Source organism: Balaenoptera ricei, chromosome 1 (assembly GCF_028023285.1).
Source record: "Balaenoptera ricei isolate mBalRic1 chromosome 1, mBalRic1.hap2, whole genome shotgun sequence".
Classification (NCBI taxonomy): Eukaryota; Metazoa; Chordata; class Mammalia; order Artiodactyla; family Balaenopteridae; genus Balaenoptera; species Balaenoptera ricei.
The window spans coordinates 85,469,412-85,491,614 of record NC_082639.1 but is presented as its reverse complement, the minus strand read 5'-3'; positions in this window follow the sequence as shown (position 1 = coordinate 85,491,614).

The window sequence follows — 22,203 nt, the reverse complement described above, 5'->3', positions numbered from 1 at the left end:
CAGACCTGGTTTTATTATTACCCCTTCACTCTTTAGCATCTAACCAACAGTTAAGATAATAAAAATGATAGCTAGAATGTATGGAGGGCTTTTATTTCAATGCAAATATTTTTATATTTGTTATTATTAAATCATGAAAACTTAGGTCTTGAAAGGAATTCAAGGAGTTCTCTGGACTATCGCCCATCCAGAGGTTCGCTCTCATCTGATATGATCCTAAACAGCTGAAAACATATTTCACCTGAGAAATGAATGGTAATAAACCATTAATAAACCATCTCCAAGGCCCCCTTTATCACTGTGATTTTTTAATTCGATGATTATTCTTATATAAACTTCCCAACAAGATACCTCCAAAAAGTCCTCTGAGAAACCCCTCTGGGTAGTTGAACAGATTGCACTGCCAGAAAGGTCTTCCATTAATCTAACATCGATGCCCAGTCCAGAATTACCTAAATGTGTTTAATCACTATATTAGTTGCAAAGCCAAGTGTGAATGTCTACAACATTCCAGATCACAAAAAACAGTTTCTTCCAAATAGGTAGAAACATGAGACTATTACCCTATCTCCTTTATCTTTATCTCCAGAGCTGTGTACTTACTTGTCCTCTCTTGTGACAATGACTCACGGAGGTCAGAAGAACAGGGTAAGTTTTTCTAGTCTAAGCTTTTTTTTTTTTTCTGCTGAGAGCACATATTTTTATTCATGTGGTAGGTACTCAAGAGTCCCGGCAGATTACATTCTTCATGCACTACCCAAGCACAGCAATTTCCTTTGCAAAATTCTTTGGCAGGAAACACCACCAAATGCTAACCTAGTCCCAGAAATAACTGCATATCAGACTATATGAAATGTACTACACAATATACCTTAACTGTGCTTAAAGAAATGGTGATGTCACGGAAATCACAAAGTATGAATGAAATTTGAAGCTCAGGTAACTTTCTACTGCAAGTTTCAATCCACATACCAATAATCTTGGTGGGAAAATTACCACCGCGTTTTAAAAAAGACATTCAACTGCTATCTCTCTGGAAGATATTCTTTGCCTTGGAGGCAGCAAGATGAATGGCTAGTAATATTCTTTCTTATTAACCTGTTTCACAACACCAAATTATCTTTTTATCAGTGATCTATGTATTATACAGGATTCTACTCTAATGCAAGAAACCCTTAGTGTTTCAAGATGACTAAAGATAAAGAGAAGAAAAATATTACATAAAGTTGATTTATTACCAGGCAACCCTACAATATTTAGACAACTAAAATAAACCTAGGAAGCATTCCATTTGTGACATGGGCCAACAGAAAGGTAAGGAATTTCCACCAGAAGTGAATTTTCAGCTTGAGCTCTGACCTCTGAAGAAATGAGATTTGTAAAGTAAATGCTAATAGAGCCTCTTCCATGGCAGCTGAACACACTGCTATGAAAACACAGAATAACAAGCATCTTTCGACTTCTTCAGTTTAGTTTTAATTACTGCAGAACAGCCTTTTGCTTTTCCAGTCTTGCCTCTGTCAACACTCCACTCTGAACCTGGGTTCTCTGAAGCTTATGGGTTTGCAGTATAAGTTCACTCTTGAAAGCCTTTGTTTTGTGAGGTTTTTAAAAACCTCTATTTTCAGCTGGTTGAATGTAATTCCCTCCTACCATTTCCCACTGACTCCTTCTTTAAATTCTACCCAGAGAAATAGATATTGGTGTGTTTGAAACACTCAGGTTAAAAATTGCAGCCAGGAAAACGATTGCCTCAGGAGTCTCACATCCTTATCTTGAACAATGCAGTGTTAAAATTGGTGTATTGGACATCCAAGAAGTCTACAGTATTTCCTTGCACTTGAAACACACTTAGGACACACTAATACTTTTATTAGTTAGCTTCTCTCCCTGAAAAGCTGTTTTCCCCAAACCTCTCAACTTGCCTCCATATTTACTTCAACTTTCCTCCATAGAGGAAGCTAATTTCTTTTTGTACCTTTTACCTCAATGACTCTCAAATTGTGGAATGCAGAATGTCAGGGGTCCCTAAAATCTTTCAGGGCATCTTCAAGGTCAAAACTACTTTCATAATAATACTAAGACATTATTTGCCTTTATCATTTTGTTGATGGTTTGCATTAATGGTGCAAAAGGAATGGTGGATAGGACTTCTGGTGCCTTTGCAAAATCAAGGCAGTGACCTCCAGCTATACAATATAATCGTATTTTTCAACTTCCATGCAATTACAGTTTTAAAAAATGCCAGTTTCACTTAAGAATGTCCTTTATGAAACAATAAAATTAATTTTATTAAAACTACTCTTGGGCTTCCCTGGTGGCGCAGTGGTTGAGAGTCTGCCTGCCAATGCAGGAGACACGGGTTCGAGCCCTGGTCTGGGAAGATCCCACATGCCGCGGAGCAGCTAGGCCCCTGAGCCACAATTACTGAACCTGCGCGTCTGGAGCCTGTGCTCCGCAACAAGAGAGGCCGCGATAATGAGAGGCCCGCGCACCGCGATGAAGAGTGGCCCCCACTTGCCGCAACTAGAGGAAGCCCTCGCACAGAAACGAAGACCCAACACAGCCATAAATAAATAAATAAATAAATAAATAAATAAATAAATAAATAAATAAATAAAAACAAAAAAAAACTACTCTTGAATACACTATTTAATAATCAAGATGATGAAATGGGAAGTAGATATGAAGTGCTTTGGTTGCATAGAGAAGCACAAGATTTGTCTCAAGGAGAGACACTTGTGTGATTGTGTTGTGAGCTGAAAAAGCCACTTTGTGGAAAAGCATTTTTACTTGAAAGAATGACTGACAAACTATGATTATTCAATCTTGTGTATTTGGGAGACATTTTCTCAAAAACAAATGAAGTGAACCATCGTTTCAAGAAAAGCAACTGACGTTTGTTGTCATTGATAAAATTAAATTTCATTCACATGAAAATTGAAATTTTGGAAATCTTGTATCCATAATGATGAGTTTGACAGCTTCCCAAAGTTAAAGATTTTGGGGTGAGATTGATGGTGATATTAGTGAATGCAATTTTTTAATGCTGTATAATGAAATGTGTCAAGAAGATCTGCAAAACTCAGTGAATTTACATTTCCAAATAACATTGTGAAATTTTATAAAAATCATGCAGGAGCAAAAGATCCACTCAAAATGCAAAAAAAACTAGTGGACTTTCAAGTAACAGTACAAAAAGTTCGTTAATATGGTTTCAAGTTTGACATTTCAAATAACTTTTAAGAAATAACCACTTGCCAAGTTTTGGTGGAATATCAAAGAAGAACATCCACAATGACCTTATGAAACTATTCAAGGTACTCCTCCCTTTCCCACTACATATCTATGTGAGAGTGCTTTTTCTTCATATGCTCAATGAAAATAACATATCCCAACAGGTTAAAAGCAACAGCAGACTTGAGAATCCAGCTATCTTCTATGGAGAAAGACATTAAAGAGATTTACAGAAATGTAAACTAATACCACTTGTGTTGCTAATTTTGTGATTTGGAAATCATAGTTATATTCTATAACACATTTATGTAAGCATATAATGGGGGTTGTTGTAATTTTTGAATTAGTAGGCAATATTTTTAAATTTCTCAGTTCTAATTTCTCACATAAGTGTAGATTGATATAATCCACATAAACCAAAAACTTGGGGTGAGGGTGGTCTTCAATAATTTTTAAAGATGTAAAGAGGTCCCTCAGGACCAGAAAGTTTAAGAACAACTGATCTGTACTCATGGCCATTATATACTAGTAAGCTTATTACTCATCCAACTTGCCGTCCTTTAGACCAGGGGTCCCTAACCTGGGGTCCTGAGTGGTTTTAGAGAGTTCACAAACACCTTGAAATTTCACAGAATTCCACACAGGTGTATTTTTTTTCCTGGGTCAAGGTCATGGATTTTATAAAATTCTCTACAAATCAACAGGAACCACTACTTTCAGTTAAAATCAGGGCACATGTCTTCTCTAAACTCTCCCCAGACACTGTGGCACCCAAGATCACCAACATGGAAGTCCCTGGTGTTGGGAAAGAGTAACTTAATTCAGACAATTAAACATTAAACTGATCTACTTATTCAATTTCTCTGTGCAGAATCCCATGCCAGGAGCTAGAGGATAAGGAAAGGACCAAGCAAATAGGATGCAGCCCCAGTCATGGGTATCTCTTCCTTTAGCTTTCCTTCAGTTTCCTGCTCCCATTCCTCCAGATGAGTTAGATGCCCTTCCAATTGCTTCTCTAATTCCCTCTCTACATGCCTGTCTCTCTTTTCCCACAATGCAGTCTAGTTTCATGTATATCTCCCCTGCTAGACTGTGAACCCCTGGAGAGCAGGGGCTATATTTACTCATCTATGCATCCACCCAGCCTGGCACAGTGCCTGGGATATAGCAAATGCTCGATTATTATCATTTTTAAAGCAGGGAGTTTACACTCTAAAAGAAGGAAGTAGAGCTTAAGTAACTGTCATAGTAATGCATATAAACAACATGACATTGAGACTAAGAGAGTAGACTCTGGATTCAGACTTCCTGTATTCAAAGTCAAGGTTCTACCACTTAATACTTCAGTGACCTTGGGCAAGATACTCATTCTCTCTGTGGTTCAGTTTTCTCATCTGTAAAATAGGAATAATAATAGTGTCTACCTCATAACATTGTTATGAGCTAATTGTTAGGAGATTAAATGAGGTAAGTCATGTAAAATTCTTAGACTAGTGCCTGCACATAAGCAGGACGCTCTAGATAAAGAAGATGAAGTCATCCATATCTGACTAAACAGGGGGAAGCTTTAATGGGGGGCAGCATTTGAGTAAAGTGCATTTTATTCCAATATCATGTTAATTATCATTAACATCCTTGCACTTGTTTGAGGGTAAATTTATAGAACTCAGTACCAAGGTAGCAATCAAGGGTTCATCAACTTTTCATTTTATACCCAGTTAATCTCTGATAACTTTTCTCTTCGAGTGACACACTGTAGCATCGTAAGGCATTGTGCAGCATTACACGTTATGCACAAATAGGTACCTAATGGTGGGTTTAAGGATGTTGCAGCAGTCCAAGTTCTTTCATTTTCCTGATTATAACTGCATTTGCATAATGTATGAATTCAAACATTATTGCTGTTAAATAATGCATAAATATTCTCCCATGCCGAAATATGTCTATTTCCTCTTCATGAATCCTGTTGAGTGAATCGTTCAGTTGTTGTTCTATTTAAAATGTACTTAGAGATCTGCATACATCAGAACCATGCATGACTGGGGGAAATGTCGTAGCCAGAAGAACGAAGCTCCTTGGAACTGTAAATGAAGTATACGTTATTAAATGAGCCAGGTTTTCCCCTCTTCAGGGTGCATTATCTTCAGAATCTAATGTTTAGTATTTTAGAAATGACAAATACTTCCTTGATCACCTGATAATCAGAAGGGATTTGCATGTCGAATAAGACTCCTGGAAGCTCTTCGAAAGAAAAAGATTTTTTTCTTTGTTTTGTTTTTTCGAACCTAAATATAAATATGAACATGATCATATACTTTAGAGATTTTCTTGCATACTAGGAAATACTATCTAAATTATTAGAGGCAATGATAATTGGTATGAATTCCCACTTCAACTTTACAGCTTTAAATATTCCATTTAATGCACTCTCAATGGTTCTCTTATGGAAAACACAGCTGCTTCTTTGTTTTATAAAATATATGTTTAAAACAAAATATGACTGTTTATTTCTAACTATATTGTCTCCTTTTCTTTTCCAAATAGATGACTTGCCTTTTAAATTCCCTTTCACTTATAAAAGAGATATAACCTAGGACTTAATTTAGAATCTAATGTAGTAGATTCACTTGTCTTAGCCTATTTTCTATTTGCTGCTAGTGTGAAATAATCAAGTGACCAAAACAGACCACATTTTTTAAATTGTATTTTATTTTCTGACTTGCCATTATGATGCCAAAAGATGTCTATACTTGCATTATGATTACTTAATGTTACACACATGCAATCACATACACATATGAAGAGAGCCTATTTTCTCTGCCAAATGGATTTTCTGTCACTTCCCTATTCTATCCTCTACTTACTACTGCTGATAAAACGGTGTGATGCATTCAAATGTCTAATAAAAAAAAGATGTGCCTTTAAAAGAATGCATTTTTAATTCTAAGTGTTTCATTATAAGCAAAAGATAGCTCTAAACTGCATCACATGAACTTCAATGGGAAATACAAAAATACTTTTGTTCTAAAATTGAATATACCAGTGCAAAAAAGAAAACAAAATGAACTGTGACACTGCATGTCAGTTTCACACATGAAACTCCCAAACTAATATTTGCTAAGGAAATCAATTTCATGTACCACAAGGCTATTCATTAAATCTTTTCCACTTTGCCATGGGATATATGCAAGGGAGCCACCAAAGCATGAGGTAAGGGCTGCAGAGCCCTAGTGCTAGGCAGTTCAGATTTAGAGAGTGCAAATTTTCAGCACAAAAACTTGAACCAAATTTACTTCTTTTCAACCTCCTTAATGAGCAATTCTAAAGCCCCATGGTGCAATTGATTTAGAAAACAAAAATCAATAGAAAGCACACCACCGGGCATGGAAATCCAAGGATCATCCAGTGGAGAATCATGGCTACAATTTGGGAACTTGAGGCTCTGGCTCATTTCTCTTCACAGTTTACACCTATGGGATGTTACCTACCTCAGTCTTAGAAAGTAGCAGGAGCTGTCAAAAGCAACATGCCCAAACATTACATGATCTCCAATGGAAAGAAAGTTTATAAGGACTTCAATCCAAATTCCAATTTTTTTAATCCAACTGCTGTCAATTTTTTGAAGTATTAAAATGAGAAATAAAAGACCCCAGACTGAATGCCGTATAGAAGGAAATTTGAAAAGATGCTCAGAGGTAGGAAGCCACCGTTAGAGCAAAATAAGAGGCAACAGAGACTGCCCAGCCAAGTCCCTCCCAGGCACCCTCCACCTGGGGAACTCTAAGGCTTAAACTCCGCTCTTACCCCAGCAGAAGAGCAGACCCAAGACCACCATCCCTCCACTCCACCCAACACCACCAAGCCTTACGTTGCCAAAAGAGTTCTGCCTTGGAACCACAGTTTTTACTTTTATCAACTAAGACCTTGATTCAACAAACCAAATGGCATATGATTTTTGATGGCATGCTTGTTTGTATCAAAGTATATTAAGTAGGATAAATAAAGTTGAAACTCAAGTTGTATCTGTGAGAATGCTATGGCAACACTGGGGAATTTTGCAATTTTTATCAGTCTTCTATGTTGGGTATTTCCAGAACCTTTAGATTGTTTTGTGGGTGTCCCCACATCCATTCAATGTGCTGCCCTTTCTTTATCTTGCACATTTCCTCAACCAAAAGAGCTTATTAGTGGAGAGCTTATTAGTGGAGAATTCAGTGTCTTTGGAAAGACACTGAATTTCATCAAGGTACTAGAAATCCACACATTACATGGGGTCTATTGAACGCAAAATTACTCTGTAAGGTCTGAATATTATGTCTGGCCCTGACGTTGTCCCAGTTGCCTGCACTGACAAGGATTACTGACTCAAGGTCTTGGGAAAGTCAAAGCCTAGGTGACATTTGGACTCACCGTGGTGTTTCCCTCTAGCCCCGACTGTAGGTCCCATCCCCAGCTCCTACTCATTTAGGCAGTTTCTGTATGGCTGAGACAAAGGAGTGTTTAATCAGAAAATGTATTGACTAATTGGTAAAGCCTCTTATAAAAATCCCCCTAATTACCCCGTGGTGTCAAGAAAAAGGGCCTGTCAGGAGAGTATCAGCATTACAACAGTGACAGCAAAAAGCAACATTTGGAAGTCCTCCTCCCCTGGGCCTTTTCTTTGATTTCTGCCTGTAATACTGATAAGAAGTGACAGTAGTTGGATAAAACAATCAAAACTTGAGTTGAAGAGCTTATAAACCTTCTGACACATCAATAAACCAAAAGATGATATGAAAGTAGCAAAACGGTTTTATTTTAACTCTGGCTAGCCACACACTGCAGACACGACAGCCATTTGTGGAGCTCCAAGCTATCTCCTTGATATAATATTTTACTAACTCATTTCACATCTTTTAAATAAGAAATAAATGCTAAATTCTACCAAGAGAAATAAAATCTTTTATAATCTTTTAGACAGTTGTTGTCATCCCTCAGGAGAGCTTTATGCCTGCTGCTAAATGTCTACAAATCAATATTTAATATTTTGAAACATGAAGTCTTAATTATCCATCTCCCCTTTAAGCGTGAAACCCTTACTGAGTGAAAATAAAACCATTTGTTGGCTGATAGATTGATTGCCACTTATTAGCACTTTTTTGATCTGCAGGTCAGATTACAGGGTTCCATTCCAAACACATACGATGCCTTATCATTTATGCCTGGATGTATGAGTGAGTAGAAAAGAATTTGTTAACTTGGGACTGTGTGAAGATCTTTTTCACTTCGGTTCATTGGACTAACACTGACGAATTAAAAATGAAAAAAAGAAATGATCAAGTCATAACTATTATTTACACTCCAGACAAACATTTTTACTCTTAGGTACAATAACAACACACATTCTAATGCTCTATGTACAAACTGAAACATGAAAGAGAGCTGTGTATCAAGGAGAGAAAGGGAAATTATATGATTTTGGTGAATTCTGAAATATCACAAAACTCCCAAATACAAAATGGAAAAACATACATGGGCTTCTGTAGACTTTTAACTTGTCTATATTTGGTCAGAAGCCTTAACCACAGCAAGAGAGCTGCACCCTGACCAGGGAGGTCTTCTGCCTCTGGAAGCAAAGATATCACAACCAGATTGGTAATACCCTGGGTTTTCTCTGGATGTTCATCCAGAACACAGGAGGAGCTTCCTGAAATGGAACACGTGGTAAAGTGGGAAAAAGATGTGCCCATGCTCTCGAACCTGTGAATCCGATCTTACTGGAAAAAGGATCTTTGCATTTAAATTTGAGGATCTATAGGTGAGATCATCCTGGATTATCCAGTCCTAAACACAAGGACACATGTCCTATAAGAGACACACTGAGAAGAGACACACTGAGTAAAGAAGAAGAGACCATGTAAAATGGAGGCAGAGAATGGAGTTATGCAGCCACAAGCCAAGGAAGGCCTGGAGCCATCAGTGGAAGAGGCAAGCAAAGATGCTCCTCAGGGCCTTTGGAGGGAACACGGACCAGCTGACATCTTGATTTCTTGTGGCCTCCAGAATCTTGACGGAATAAATTTCTACTGTTGAGTTTGTGATTATTTGTTACGGAAACCCTAGGAAACTAATATGCACGGCACGGACACGAGGTGACTTAAAGGGTTGCTGGTGAATTACACAGGTAGAATGACAAATAGATTTTGTGGGTTTGTCCTAAATTCAGTCAGAATGAGAGGTTCAGGAATATTGAAGGGCCTTCCTCAAATCACATCTTTCTTGTTTATCTCGCTTTGTCTACTGTTAACCCTTTCCAGTTGTTTCTCTATTTAAATAAACTACATACCTAGGACTGTGGAAGGTAGGGCTATATAGCTGTGGTTTGCACATCAGCTTTACCACTTACCTTAATCATCTCTTAATCACTCTGAGCCTGCATTCTATTATTTAAAATAAGGAGATAATAATACTTCCTGACAGGTTTGCTGTGAGAGTAGAGATTTATTTGTAAAGTATTTATTATGGTGCTTGGAATACTGTCAGTACCCAATAAAGAGTAACAATTATTACCTCACCAGGTGTTGTGAGGATTAAATAACAACATAGAAACCTCCTGACACCAAGGAAGCATTTAATAAATGCTCCTGTAGCTGGTATCATTACATATTTTTGCTCCCTGGAGTTTCCATCATCACAAATTGGCAATCACAGGCTGAAATCCTTTGGTGGCTGCCTTTGCACTGGGATTAAAATCTCAAACCTCTAACGCAGTCCACCAGCCCTCCACAGTCAGGTCTACATACTAGCCCAGCGCAGTATGACACCCATGCCACACCCTTGTGTTCACCCTGATTCAGCCCCCACCAACCACCACTAGCTTCCATTTGGTTCCTCAGAGGAGCGTCCTTCCTCCTTTTTGCCTTGGCACTCCTGAAACACTCTCCCCCTGCTCCCTGCTAAATCCTACTCTTCCTTCAAGTCCCAGCTGAAATCTTTCTTAGAGAGGAATTCCCTACTGCCACCCATTCCCATCTCAATAGGTCTTATATTTGCTTTCATCACACTTACTCCTCTTCATAATTACTTATTCGCTTGTGTGATTATATGTTAAAGCTTGTCTCCTCCACTAAAGCCATGTAGCAGGGATAATACTTTGAGGATATTAAACTAATGCATTTTCATGCTAGTTTCACTGTTACAAATTATTCCATGACTACCATAAGAACAGTCATGCCTGATAGACTCAAATCATGGATTTATTTTTTTTATTAGTGTAGGGGGAGTTACCCTTTCTTCCATCATGGGTGTATTATGAGGCTTGGTACCTAGGAGAAAAAGGAAGATTAAAATAGGAAAGTATTATGCACAGGAAATGGGAAGTCCAACTTTCCTGCTCCAGTAAATCACAGAAAGGGAAGAGAGATGAAAGAGCCAAGAAGTCATAAGGATAAGTCTTCGACTTTCTGCTTTGGGAGTTGTGTTAGTCGGCTTGGGCTGCCATAAGAAGATATCGTAGTCTGGGTGGCTTAAACAGAAATTCATTTTCTCACCATTCTGAAGCCTAGTCGTCCAAGATCAAAATGTTGGCAGCTTTAGTTTCTTCTGAGGCCTCTCTCCTTGGCTCGCAGATGGCCACCTTCTCGCTGTGTCTTCACATGGTCTTTCCTTTGCGTGCATAACCCTGGTGTCTCTCTGTGTGTCCAACTTTCCTTGTCTTATAAAGATACCAGTCAATTTGGATTAAGGTCCACCCATATGACCTCATTTAACCTTAATTAAAGGCCCTATCTCTAAATACATTTACATTCCAAGGAACTGGAGGTTAGAGCTTCAACGTATGAATTAAGGTGAGGGAGATAAATCAGACTGAAACAGGGCTAAAGTCTTCAGGATGTGAGGAGTTTTAGAAACATGTGGGTAAGTCTGAGAAAGCCCATGTGAGTCAGTCTGAGAAAGCCAATGTGGGTAAGTCTGAGAAAGCCCACTGATACCATGTGGAAGAGAAGAGGGTCGGTTGCATGTTTCTTCTCAGGCATCACATAGGAAGGCTGAGAATAACAGTGCAACAATGGTCTGGGAAGGCAGCTGGAGAGATGGAGACAGTTCCCCTGGTGCCACAGAGCCCATGTGGGACATGGAGGGGTCCTGTGTGCCCTGGTGAGCACGCATGCATTTGTTGCTAGGGGAGGTGGACCATCAGGGCCTGCGTCAGGACATGGAAGACAACAGAATCTGAGACAAATGGTTTAACTGTGGATTCCAGGGATAGACCTCATCTATCATTCCAAATATTCAGATAGCTCTGGTTGTGCCTTATCAGCTCAGATCACCAGTATCTTAAAGACACCCTGTGAATACCTACCTTCTTTTCCATGACCTCAAGGTCACTGAAACAAGCCTTCCATAGCCAGATGCCACTGTGGAAAAGAGCAGGAAGAAGAACAAAAAAATCTGAAAGACTAAAGATTTGCCTAAAAGATTGAGTCATGTGAAAGAGACAATCTAAACTAACCCTAATGGGGAATTGAAAATTCTGGATTTACTAAAGATTTAACCCACAGAGACTGTTAAATGATTGAGATTGAGAAAGATGAGATGGAATATTATTAATGGGCAATGTTATATTTTCACTCAGTGGGATAAGAATGAGGAGGAAGATTAGACAAGTTGTAGAAAAAGAAGCTACTTTTTCTCTACCCCAAAGTAGTAGTGTGTATTAAATATGGACATCATTCAAATTATTTAAAAAGAGGCAACAGGCCCCAAATGGAGTCACTTGTGCTAAGCCCTATGTCAGCAAACCAAGACTTAATACCTAACCTAACTGCAGTTTCACCCTCTGCCAGGAATGTAACCTTTAACCAGTCAATCTGGAATAATCTTGTCAGCACTAATGAAGTAATCTGCTCAAGAAAACCCTTCCATCCCCCAAAGGAAGTTGACCTTGCCTTAAACAAGCTGCTCTTTCCTGTCCCTCTCCACTTTCTGCCTATAAAGCCTTCCATTTTGTACAGCTCCTCAGAGCTCCTTTCTTTCTGCTAGATGCTGCCCTGTTCATGAATCATTGAATAAAGACAATAGGCGCTTTAAAATTTACTCAGTTAAATTTTGCTTTTTAACACAACTATGAACTCCAGGAGGATAGGGAGCTTGTCCATTGGGTGTATCTAGCACAGTGCTGGTACTGACAAATGTTTTTTAAATGAATGATGTCACCAAGTTTGCAGCAACTTCTATGCTAAATTATATTCCTCTCCACCTTTAAAAAGTTTGCCTCTACTATTGCACAATTTGTTCAACTCTCATCTTCCCAAATAATTCCATTAGGCAAGTCTCCAACCTTACAAAATAGTGGTGAAGGTAGAGCTTACCTCCAAATCTAAATTCATTCATCCACTAAACCATATGTCATCTCCAGTTTAGAACCCTATAATGGGTTCCACATTAATTCCAGCTCTGTCTAGCTTTCTTGGACTATTTGCCTACTTTGTTTTATCTTCTGTAATTCCAAATCAAGAAAAATTAGCCCCCATTAAGCAGATCCTTTCACTGCCTCCCTGACTCCAACCTCTATCTTGGCTCAAGCTCTTTGTCACAACTAATTGTTTTGTTCCTCTCATCTATGCACCTGAATGTCCAGATCAAGTTGTCTCTGATGTCTCTATTCATATTCATTTTTCTTAAAAATTCTCCTTTACAATATATGTATTGCATATTGCGTAACTGACAGTTTTTTATATGCCAGTACCTCACAATTTAACATTTAGTCTTATCTATATGTGATATACATATACTATTAATTCAAGACCTGTTGCTAATATAATTCTACAGATAGATGATATATAGACAGATACATAGATGCATAGATAGATATATATATAGATAGACAAATAGATATAGACAAACATACACACATGTGTGTGCAGCTTGTCCTGGTAATCATATGTACTCTCCTTAGAAGCAGTCCGTATCTTTAAAACTCATTAATTTTGTACTCCATAGTTCATAACAGATATTTAGTAGGCCCTCAACAAATGCTCCTTGATTAATTCTAGGCCAAACATGATTTTATTGTTTAGGAAACATACCAAGAAACACGAAAAATTGATTTGTATTTGCTTAATTTTTAAAAATCACTTTTCCTTCTTTAGTACTTTATGAGTTGTTTTCATCTAGCAAGTAAGAGAATTTTCCAGAGCCAGCCCATCTGCTCCTCGTCTTGATTTTGAAGTGGTCGGCAGGCTAAATTGGTAACATCTTTCATCCTGTGGCAACGCCCCGTGTTGTCACAGGCATGCAATTCTGATTTCATTGCCGTATTGAGCCAAGGCAAAGAGAGGCAACAAGAGATAAATCCCTTCAAAAACTCAATAAGTTTAATAATAGCTAACAGACACAGAATACTACCCGCCATAGAAATGCTTAATTACTCTTTGTCATTAAGTTGGCTCTAATGATAAAGGCTCTTTGTGAAGTTTTCTTCCCTTTGGTATTAGACTCTGAAGGATTGGACTGGAAGGGGCTTTGGATACACACCCTCCACCACTGCCTCCACCACCACACTTCAGCTACCACTGCACTGAGTATACTATAAACAGGAAGGAAGCCAGTCTCTTCAGAAAATTCTCAAGGGAAGATATTTTCACAGTCATTCTAGATAATACATCACAGTGTTTCAAAAATCTTCATCTGAGCCTCTGTCTTCCAAATCACTCCTGTTACACTTTGAATGCAATTCATCTTAGTCTGCCCGCTATGGAAACCAAAAACAAATTAATAGGTGTGAACCTAAAATTAATAGAAGAGGAGCCAATTGCTTCTCTCAGGCATGTTAAATTTATTCTTACATTTCATTTACAATAGTCAAGGTTAAAATCCAAGTGAATTTATAGGAAGGATTCACTTGTCCTGTGGTCATTACAGTCGATTTTTAAAAAGCTCTTTTTCCTACAAAAGAAATTCACTAACTGAACATAAGGACAGCAAATGATTTCTACCAAGTTGAAAAGTGGGGAAAAAATAGAGAAATTTAAAGTAGAACACACTGGTGTGAACATAAAATACAGAAGACACATTTATGTTTAGCCACGAATCCACTTGCACTAACTTTCTCTTGCTTCATTATTTTCCTCTAGAAAACCAAAGGTCACACCTACAACAGCAGTATGCCTATGAATTACGAGAAGACTGAGGCAAATTGTGGGACAAAGCCCAGCCCTAGACAAAGGTACAAAGCTATAAAAATGTTGTTTCTGTTGTCCCTTTTTCCTCCCTCTCTACCACCTCAGTCTTTCTACTCAACATCCCTTCTACTCCTTTTGAGAAATAAGTAAGATTGAGAGTTTAAAACTCAGACAAAATGCCAGGCTTTTCCCACTCAATAAGTGCTATAGTTTAGAAATTATTTATCTGAACCTTCAAGCCTACTTAATGAGATAGGTGCTATGGTTAGCCCAGTTTTCTAGTGAGGAAAACGTGGCTCAGAGAGATTAAGCAACTTGCCTAAGTCACCAAGCTGATTACTATTTTAATCATGGCACTGCATGGACACTGTAGGAGAGGGCCAGAATATCCTAACCTTGCATCCTTCTCCTGTATCCTTGGTGGATCCAGTCCTATGAGAGCTATAACCTTCATTCAACAACTCCACATTCATAACTGGTTTGTGGAAACTGAGGTAGATAGAGATCAGCTCCAACCCTGAAGGAATATAAAGTCCTTCCCTCCCTGCCTCATCGACATTGCTGCTTTAGCACCACGGCCCTAACGGCCCATCAACAGAGTCTGGTAACCCAACCACTTTGCCAGATTCATCTAACCCCTGAAATTGTGGGCCTTCAGACAATGACTTGAATTCACGGAATTCATAGAGTGTTAGAACTAAGAAGCATCTCAGAGGGAATATAATTGAATTTGCTCATTTTACGGATAAGAAGACCAAGGCATATATTGCTTAAATGAATTTTCCACCATCCCAGAGCCAATATGTGGCAGAGTCAGGTCTTGGACTTATGTCTTTGGACATGACTCAGAAGATGGACTTCTACTCTATCACATGGGTAGTAGCTCTGGCTTTGCTTTGTCATCACTACTCACTACCACCCGAGACATCAAATGATCATGGCTTCCACCTGCAAAATTCCTTCCACTTCTTCCTGGGCTGAGTCTGATTAAGCCAAACATCATGACATCATGATATTTTTCTAGAGTTTTAATTCTTTGTAAACACATGTGGGTTTCTACTGCATATGTTCATTATATATTTTTTTTTTAACATTTTAAAAGTCTTATTAGTATATAAGACCTTGGAGATGGATGATATAGTGTGTTTAATTACTTTTCCTGACTCCATAATATCATAATGTACTCCAGTTCTCTCATGAATCCAGCAGGCTCTTCAAATACACCCTGAACGGCAAGATTCTTCTTTTTGAATATGGGATCTGAGACTTCTTATGTAAAAAAATACAGTTTTCCGTGATTAGAGAAAGCATTCCTTTCCGTGGACACAGACAAGACAGCTAATTTTTCCAAGGATGACTTACATTACGCATCACAGTCGTCATTGTCACCATTGATTAATAGTTTGGCCATAGACTGGCATGAGGCTCTACATTAGGCCTGCAGACACCATTGCCATCAGCTCTACAGTATCCCAAGTCCCATAATCAGTCTCATCAACTCTTAAATAAAATTTGATTCTGCTTTAATCAGGAGAGAAAGTTTGGGCTCCACAATTACCTTTAAGGCCATTTCCCCACCAAACGTGCACAACAGTTTTGTCCAAATACTGCTGAGCAAAGCAGCTTACAAATGAGCTTGAACTTGCTTAAATGCCAAGGGTTTGGTTGAATTTCAGATACGTGCACTGGGTTGGGGAAAATAACAGTGATTTTGTACCCTGAGAGCAGTAAAGTCATGCCAGAGCTGATTCTTTTGTTATAGGGCAAATAAATCATTAACGATTATCAGTACACGATCATTATCAATAAAATCCTTCTCTCCACTAAGGTTGAGTTTTTATATAAACATCTCCAGAAAATCAAATTCTGAGCAATGTCATTCAGTATTTATAGGCAGCTTCCTATTACCTTCTCTCCAAATTGCGCCCCACCTGACACCAAAATGATCTTCCTACAAAAATATATATATATATATATACAAGCATGTCACTCTCATGTTTCAAAACCTTCAGACTCTACTACATTCAGAATATAATACGACCACTTTAGAAAAATCACACTAAGCCCTTCCCCATCAGAGCCCAACTCTCCTTTTCATCTCCATCCCTCTATCTCGCTTTCATGCCCAACCTCTCTTTCCTCTGCCTCCTCTCAGTGTTGCACCCTCCTTTCTAGCCATGAAGACCTGGTTCAAAAGTCACTTTCTCACCTAAATAGACATTTCGTCAGAGAAATATACAGATGGCCAACAAACACATGAAAGGATGCTCAACATCACTAATCATCAGAGAAATGCAAATCAAAACCACAATGAGGTATCACCTCACACTGGTCAGAATGGCCATCATCAAAAAATCTACAAACAATAAATGCTGGAGAGGGTGTGGAGAAAAGGGAACCCTCTTGCACTATTGGTGGGAATGTAAATTGATACAGCCACTATGGAGAACAGTATGGAGGTTCCTTAAAAAACTAAAAATAGAACTACCATACGACCCAGCAATCCCACTACTGGGCATATACCCTGAGAATACCATAATTCAAAAAGAGTCATATACCACAATGTTTATTGCAGCACTATTTACAATAGCCAGGACATGGAAACAACCTAAGTGTCCATCGACAGATGAATGGATAAAGAAGATGTGGCGCATATATACAATGGAATATTACTCATCCATAAAAAGAAATGAAATTCAGTTATTTGTAGTGAGGTGGTTGGAGCTAGAGTCTGTCATACAGACTGAAGTAAGTCAGAAAGAGAAAAACAAATACCGTATGCTAACACATATATATGGAATCTAAAAAAAAAAAAAAAGGTTCTGAACCTAGGGTCAGGATAGGAATAAAGACGCAGATGTAGAGAATGGACTTGAGGACACGGGGAGGGGGAAGGGTAAGCTGGGATGAAGTGAAAGAGTGGCATGGACTTATATATACTACCAAATGTAAAATTGGTAGTATATATAAGCTAAAGCTCGGTGCTTTGTGACCACCTAGAGGGGTGGGATAGGGAGGGTGGGAGGGAGACGCAAGAGGGAGGGGATGTGGGTATATATGTATATGTATAGCTGATTCACTTTGTTATACAGCAGATACTAACACAACACTGTAAAGCAATTATACTCCAATAAAGATGTTAAAAAAAAAAGTCACTTTCTCTAAGTACTCTAGGAACTTAATCACTCTTCCTTCTGTAAATACCCAATATTTTTGTTGATACACAACTTGGCAGTATCCTTTCACCAGACTGAACTCCTCAAGGGCAGGTGTCAGTTCTTATTCATCTTTATATGCTCCGCCTGATCTAGCACCTGACCAGGCACATGATAGAACATCAGTAAATATTAGTTAAAAAAATGGATGAATGAAGAAATAAATGTCTCCCTTTAAAGCTATAGGAGCTACAGCTTTCAGGCAAGAGGGAAATGTCTTCAACTATTACAGATTAGTTTATTTTGACTACAGCATTAGCTTCAGAATTTCTCCCAGGCACTTGCATGGCATAATAAAGTAAGATTAAGTAGATTGTTGTCTGTGTGACCAGCCCTTCTTCATGAGCAAGGTAAAGGTCATGCTTGTATGGGGTGGGCTGCTGTAATAAATAATCCCCAAACTTTAACCTTCAAAAATAAATGAATCCACATTCTATCATCCAAAGCCTCAAACTATGCATACGCTTCTGATACACAAAATCCTATTAGCAGGAGGGATATAACATTTAACAACCAGGAAATATATTTCAAATATAGTCAAAAACAAAGGGTAGACACTCTTTGTAGTAAGAGGAGAAATGAATAATGGTTGGCTAACATGAGCATGTTTAATGCCTGTTTTGTTTCAGTTCTCATTACAAAGGCCACTATTGTCAGAGACATAATATAATTCCTACCAGAGGACTTAAGAAATAGGATTTAAAACAGGCCAGGGACTTAGTCACCCAGATCAGATTTGCCAAAATGTCCAAAAAATTAATCAGTTCATCCTGCATTACAAGAAGAACACAAGGACTAACTCATGAATTATGGAGCAGTTGGTCTGACTCTCAAACCTGAAAGTTTCTGGGGCAATTCATTAAGAAAAAGATCAATTTGTAAAACCCTGGAGGTTATTAAGTTGTTTAAAAGCAGCCCACAAAATTTGTCATGTCAAACCAATTCCACTTTCTTCCTCAGCCAGGAGGAGGTGAGAGGTGGCGTGAAAGAAATAAAGGAGATGGCTTACTCTGGTCTTAATAAGGTTTTTTTTGATAAATCAACATATTGACCATCTACTAATATGTTGTTTGGTTAAATTTAGAGTCAACCAAACCACAGAAAGTGATGCGGTAACAAAATAAGAGAATCAATCCTTCACCCAATATTTATTGAGTTTCTGAATGTGTAAGGCACCCTGCTAGGCAATGTGGGGCAACCAGAGAAAATCAAACAGCTGCTCTACACTCAAGAAGGTTAAAGGAGGAAAGGAAGCTGCCATCAACATCTTTAACATTACATATAAAGCACTGACAATATTTAGGCATTACAGAATAAGGGCTGAAAACATGGACCCTAGAACCAGACTGTCTAGGTTTGAATCCTTGATCTGTTATATACTAAGAGCACGAAATCAAGAAAGTCATGCGATTGTTATGCCTTAATTTTCTCATCTGTAAAATAGTGGTGATTATAAGGTTATGTACATCATAGGGTTATGGTTAGTATTGAATGAGTTAGCACATGCACAGTACGTAGAATAGTGTGGGAAGTTTAAGGAGAGAGAATTACTTCCCAGGGTGGATAGGTTTGAAAGGGAAGGGGATGAGAGGGATGAGGTAAGCAAGAGGAATCAGAAATATATAGCATTTAAGCAGAGTCAAGTAAGTAGGCCTTGGTCATATAGAGATTAAAATAGGAAAGGCTGCGGTTTACATGGGAAACACTGTATTAGTTCAGTAATAACTAATATACTAACCATGTGGGGAATAGATTTCTGTCATATTGTGGATAGTCCAATTTTATCGAGCATAATGTGCATAAAAGCCAGAAACGAGAAAAAAGGTTGGGATTCATTTACTTGACATCATTATTACTGCAAATCACATAAAATTACAAAGGGAAAGAGGGTAGAGAAAAGAGAAGGGTCCATTGAGCAGCTCAAAAAATATGAGAATCAAGAAAAATATACACATACAAGGCAGGAAGATGGAAATTAGAATAGGAAGGATTATTTCTACTTCAATTTAATACTTATTCATCTTCCTTTGTTGTACATCTGGTCTCCCTCAAAAAATTACAGATATCCATGCAAACTAGCTTCAGCCAGAAAAGGGAGCTGATTCTAAGAAACAGTTGTATTGCAGTGAATTCAAAGGCAAGAAGTCCTGCCAGGCTACATGAGAAGGTAGAGAGCTGTCAGGAGCTGGAGGGTTTACTCTCTCAGTGATACACCCCCCACCCGCTTCTCTCTCTTTCCCCAGGCGACATGGCGGTCTCCAGAGCAGGTGAATATGTGCTTGTCAGACACCCGCAAGGACTCTAGAACGTCTTTCCCTCTGCTGTCTCCGACCCACATGGGCCACTGCCTCACACAAAGCTGGACCTCCGGGAAGAGTCAGGGAGTTGTTGCTGGATGAGACCCCTGCTTCTTTAGACCTCCCTGCTGGACCTAGAAATGAACTTGGCACAAATTGCTTACTCCGTAAGTGTTGAGAAACTTACAATTATATGGAAGCCTCAGTTTACCCTCATTCCTGACATGCTATTTTCAAACGAGATCCTTTTTACTTCAGTGTGAGAAATGTGTATGTTTCAAGAGGTAGTTAACTTGATTTTGAGAGAAACCAATTCCTGTGTTATAGATCAGAGACAACGTAGTTTCTTTGATAATTGTGTCCCCATGTCAGCTGTACACTTAAGCTGCCTTTCCCTTTTTTTACTCCTCAAATGTACGATGGTTCAGCCCCTTACTCTTTTTACATGTTAGAAGCTATGAGGGATCTTGTCTCCATCGCTATCACAGATTCAGCGCTCAGATCTCAGAGAAAAGCAGCCTCCGCCCCAGCAGCACGTCACCTCCACAACCATAGCGACACACCTCCTCACCCCATCTGAGGACCTCCTGAGGAAATACAGAGTGGTGGCTGCCATGACAGTAGGATGTCAGCTGTCGCTGTACCCACCCTCAGCCAAGCTCCTGCCTAAGGGTCTGCATGAACGGAATCCCTGCCCACGGCCCCACCTCGCCTCCACTGTGTAACCACAGCAGATAAATGCTGTTTAAATGTGTCTGATCTCCCTGTAGGTAGGGAGTGAATCTGTATCACCGAGCTTCAAAAGCAACGTGAATGGCAAATTATCACAAAATGCACGAGGTTCCATCATGCAGCTCTTTATACAAACATTTAAGGTGCATGATGTATCTGGGTGGGGACACTCTCCATTCCTGTGTACTTTGCCCCTCAAGGTATTTCACCTGAACCACCTCCAAATTCAAGCTAAGCTGAAACCCCACAGAGAGTTGTATCCTTCCTTGACTACTTTCTCTCCAACTTCAAATCCCAGGAGAAAGGTATATGCTGATGTGAGATATGACTTCAGTGAATTGAAAACTCATCTGGAATTTTTCTGAGCTGTGTCTTGCCCTTTGCAATAATCAGACTTCCTGTTGACAGTTCTGCCTTCAACCATACACTGCAGCTAGTGAGACTCCTTTTTCTATGTACTTTGCTGTCTAGAGCCCTATTAACTTCAGATTTATTAGCTTTTTTTGTCAATTACTTATACCACCAGCCTCCCAAGAGGAGAACACATCACAAAGCAGAGAAACTCTAAGAGACACATACATAGAAAAATATCTCAAATAGCAAACATTTACTGAAAGCAGAAAGTCAGATGATAGCACTTGAATAACCCTTCTCCCCCACAAGCACATTCTATAGATACACTCATGGAAGTTGTGCAAATAAATCTCATTATGCCACCGAAGTGCGGAATTATTGTCTCTCAGAATACTGAGATGAAGCTGAGAATCTTCACAGATTTACTGGGCTGGCTCCAGACACATACTAGATTATATTCATCAAAATGAATGGATTTTAAAGCGAGTCCAAAATAGATTCTTTCAAAAATCTAAGACTTTGCCTCAGAGGGACTTCTTTTTTTCCTTCTGTCCTCTCTCTGGCCTCCAGGGAGGAGAATAGAAGAGTATAGTTATTAAAACAAAGAGAAAAGGGTAATTTGACTTAAGTTACTGAGTCAGAGAGCTGCCAGATGTCAACTGAGCCAGCAGAGGTTACTGGCAGCTTGGGACCAGAAATAGAAATTAGAGCAAATATATCTATAAAAAATGTCTGAAAAGTCCATTCAGCTCTAAATACAGAGCAATTTTGAGATCCCTAGATGGAACCTCTCTCCGCTGGCCAGGGTAGGTGGCTGTTTCTTTGGTTGGTTCCACAGACACTTTCCTCATGATTTTTCTTCATAAGTGTCATGCTTTTGATTATTCCACTTTAATATATCAAACCTGATATATGTGGCTCAGTTTAACTATAAGACCAACCAAAAGGGACATAAAGGAACATGATTTGCCACTGGGTCCATTTTTTTATCCAGGTCATTTATAAGGTGTTTCCAAATACACGTACATACACACACACAGACACACACTCACAAACTCACACACACACTCACACACTGGATTCATTTTTCATCCAGGTCATCTATAAGTTGTTTCCAAATACACATACATACATACACACACACACACACACACACACACACACACAGTGAAATACTCAGAGCTAACATTCTTGAATGCTTACTAT